Consider the following 4038-nt stretch of genomic DNA (forward strand, 5'->3'; position numbering starts at 1 on the left):
GTGTGAGAGACAATACTAGTGTGTGTGAGAGAGAATACTAGTGTGTGTGAGAGACAATACTAGTGTGTGTGAGAGACAATACTAGTGTGTGTGAGAGACAATACTAGTGTGTGTGAGAGAAAGAGAGAAAATACTAGTGTGTGTGAGAGACAATACTAGTGTGTGTGAGAGACAATACTGATTATGTCCTACACGGCACCTCATAAAGTTCTGCTACTTCTCCTCCCATTGTTCAGCTGTTCATCTTTCAGTGTTCTGTAATATTGTGTCCGTTTGCAGAGAAGTGATGAAATAGAAGTTTGCAGGGCAAGGATTTATAACATGACCGTTTGGATAAAAATAGTTACTTTCAGTATTACTTTGTTTACCAGTGAGTACCGGTAGTCAGTGTTGTCCAACAATGTTCAGTCAAGTCATCTGGATGGTTTCTTTTTGTTGCAGAGACGTTTCATCTTCTCAGATTGAGGAAGTCCTTTGGATGAAGGATGAAACATCTCAGCAAAAAAAGAAACCGTCCAGATGACCTGACCGAACATTGTTGGATTTTATAACTGGATTATTGAGCATGAACTTTCATGTTCAGTGTTGTGTTGCAATGCAGACATGTTCCTGTTTTTAATATTCTACACCGCCTTACAATCTAGCTGTTTTTTCGCTACTTTTCCTTTTAATTACCATTTTATTTTCATTTGTTAAAAATAAAATTTAATTTGTATGCATCCTTTATGATCGTCTATTGTTGTCATCACTCTTTGTTAAATTTCAGGTCTCTTGTAAATGAGTCTCCGTGGCTCAATGGGACTAACCTGTAGAAATAAAGGTTGAATGTGTTCGCAGGCATCCACAGAAACTTCTGGTTTTGTTCTGAAACCTGTGAGAACTGTTCAAATAAACTCTCAGTGTTGTTAAAGATAGGCGATGTAAGTGTCCCATGATTGGATCTCTGAGTTTAGCTCGTTGTGCATCTTTTTAATTCAATTCAATTCAGTTTATTTATATACAAAGTAGCACCAAGTCACAACAGAAGTCATTCCAGGGCACTGAGCAGAAACATTCATAGATACAAAAATAAGTTTTTAGGATTTATAGATCTGCGCTCAACAGAATTTCTGCTCATTAGACAAACAAAATGGTATTTCAGATTGTCTGTGTTTTATCTATAAATGGACTATCGAAAACTTTTCAAAGAAAAAAACATGAAATAATAGTTCAGTTTCAAACATATTAAGATATGCCACATCTGCATATTTTAATTGTATTCTTGTTTTTAAACCTGCTCATGTTGTGCTGATTATAGTTTTAGTTCAAAACTGTTTTCCAAGATTAATTTCTTGCAGCCTTTTTTTTTTTTTTCAAAAATAAAAAATTGACAACATAAAACTCCAGTTCAGATTTAAAGCCTCGATGTTTTACCTCTAAAGCCATTTTTGTACAAAGTGGTTCTGTGGGACTCTGGCTAAAAATTGGGCCCCTTTTTTTAAAAATGCTTGAAAGAAAGAGCTATTTGATTATAAAACACAAAGAAGAGCTGTTAGTGTGACGATGCAGAATGCATTTGTAGAGATTTTCTACATTTTGGTTGCATTTGCTGTTTAATATGAAGAGGATTTAGAGTTTTAGTGACACGACGCACAATGTTTTGGAGTTTCAGTTTATTACTCTTCTCTTCTCACACCAAATACACTTTACTATGTTAGCCACGTCTTCTAGGCTTTATTATAACAACTGAGAGCTTAATTAAACTTCACTCAGTCTATTGGTCAAGTGAATCATCAGGCCAAGCAACTCAGGTGCTTTTGATTTATTTACATGATTTTTTTAAGAAAAACATCTCAGAGAATGCTAAGAATGAATCCCACTGACTTGAGACCTGAGTTAACTTTGTTAGATTTTTCTACCTGGATTATTGAGCACGCATCAGGATATAAATGAATCCCACTCTTGCTGTGCGATGACAGTATCATTGTGTAGCTCCAAACTTCCTTGCACTATGCAGCGTATGTCCTCCATCCAGTTGCACCTCTTTACAGCTCTCAACACTCAAATGATGGGAGATGCTGGTATTTAAGACAAAACAACATGAGCTTTTTTAATTATTAATATGAAAGTGTTGTAATTTGTTTTAATGTGTGTATTTGTGCATTCATTGATATCAGAGGCCCCGTGTGCTGGGGGCCAACCTCCATGTTTACATCACTTGTAATGAAATTAGAGCTGTGTGGCGCCCACACTACAGGCCTCCGCTGATCCTCTAATTCAATTACTCCCCTTATTAACGCTCAGATGCTGCTGGCTGACCCAGGACCACATTGTGCCTTAGCTGCACATCATTCACTCCACAGCTCCTTTTACTTCTCTAATAGACTGACTAGTTAATCATTGTTTTACCAAAGCACATGGGTTATCCTTCCATGTCAAAGCAGCTTATCAGCATCTTCAAAAGCATCAAAAGAGGAAAATAGTCCTCTTGGTATAAGAACTATAAAATGAACAGAGCTCTACAACAATTATTTTTCTTGTTGTGATGAAGACAAGCATTGGATTAATGTTTTTACTAATTTGTTGATCAGTGTTGCATAAATTGATCTTGCACTGTACGATGTAGTTTTGACCTTTTCTTCTAGTACTGACTCTTGAGTGTTGCAGAAATGAAAGAGGGATGGATAACTGTTATCCGTTCTCAAGGTCACACAAATATTCCATCACTGCTGCCATTAAAGGTATGTGATAATGGGATTGCCTGTGTACGTTTTTGGTCTGTTGTCAAAATATTTCATTAATCACTGGACGGAGCTTAATGAAACAGAAAGTAATTGTTGGATGTACATCTACAACTGAGTAAGTAGCTTTTGAAGTTAGCCTGATTCAAGATGACACCACAAATACACAAATTGATCTTAGCAAACATTTAAATGTCTATAAATTGGCCAGTGTTAAAGCTACTGAGTTAAAAAAAAACTTGACAGTAGCAGAAAGTCAGTCCTATCACACCTTGAGTGCTAACAAATACACAAGATCTTTATTTATAATTCTGATGTGAAAGACAGTGAGTATTATGCATCCTTTTACTTCTTTAGCTGAAATATTTCTAAAATTTCCATTAATTTATTAGTCAACATGTTTTCAGTCTTCAGTCAGATTTGATCAGGCTATGTATGTATGTTTGGATATAAAGATAAAATGACACCTTTCTCACGTCAAGGATTCCTTTAGGAAAGTGCAAAACCTAAAAAAAACATCAAGTGAATGGGTGAAACATTACAAGATAAATTTAATCAGTTTGATTATTCTGGACCACTGTAACACACTCTATAAATGAATCCCTAACGCATGTATCTGTCAGCTTCAGAGGGTACAGAATGCTGCTTGCACGGCTTTTAACTGGCACATGAAAGTTTGACCACATTTTCCCTGTTTACCTGTTTTTAGCCTTCTTGCAATGGCTGCCGTACATTCTAGGATTCTTTTCAAAATTCTTTTATTTGTTTTTAAAGTTCTAAATGGACTTGTCCTGCCCCATTTGTCTGTGTTGCTACATCCATACACACCCACTTGATCCCTAAGGTCATGTGATCAACTGCTCCTGAATGTGCCAAAGACAAAGCGTAAGCTCAGAGGAGACCGTGCTTTTGCTGTGGCAGCTCCTAAACTGTGGAATGACCTTCCCTTGAAGATCAGGCAGGCCTCTTCCCTGTCTGTTTTTAAATTTCTTCTTAAAACACATCTCTTCTCCCCGGCCTTTCACACCATCCGTAATGTTGACTATTAGTTATTTTGATTGTTCTTTATTATCTGATTGTATGATTGTTTTAATGTGTGCAGCATGTTGGTCCTGTGGGTGTTTAAAGTGCTCTATAAATAAAGCTGGTATGGTATGGTATGGTATGGTATGGTATGGCATGGTATGTTATGGCATGTATGGTATGGCATGGCATGGTATGGTATGTATGGTATGGCATGGTATGGTATGGCATGGTATGGTATGGTATGGTGTATTATGAAATTCTTTATCAAAAGGGCTCGTGAAACGGTCGGCAC

Source organism: Nematolebias whitei, chromosome 8, assembly GCF_014905685.2.
Source record: "Nematolebias whitei isolate Nwh7 chromosome 8, NemWhi1, whole genome shotgun sequence".
Classification (NCBI taxonomy): Eukaryota; Metazoa; Chordata; class Actinopteri; order Cyprinodontiformes; family Rivulidae; genus Nematolebias; species Nematolebias whitei.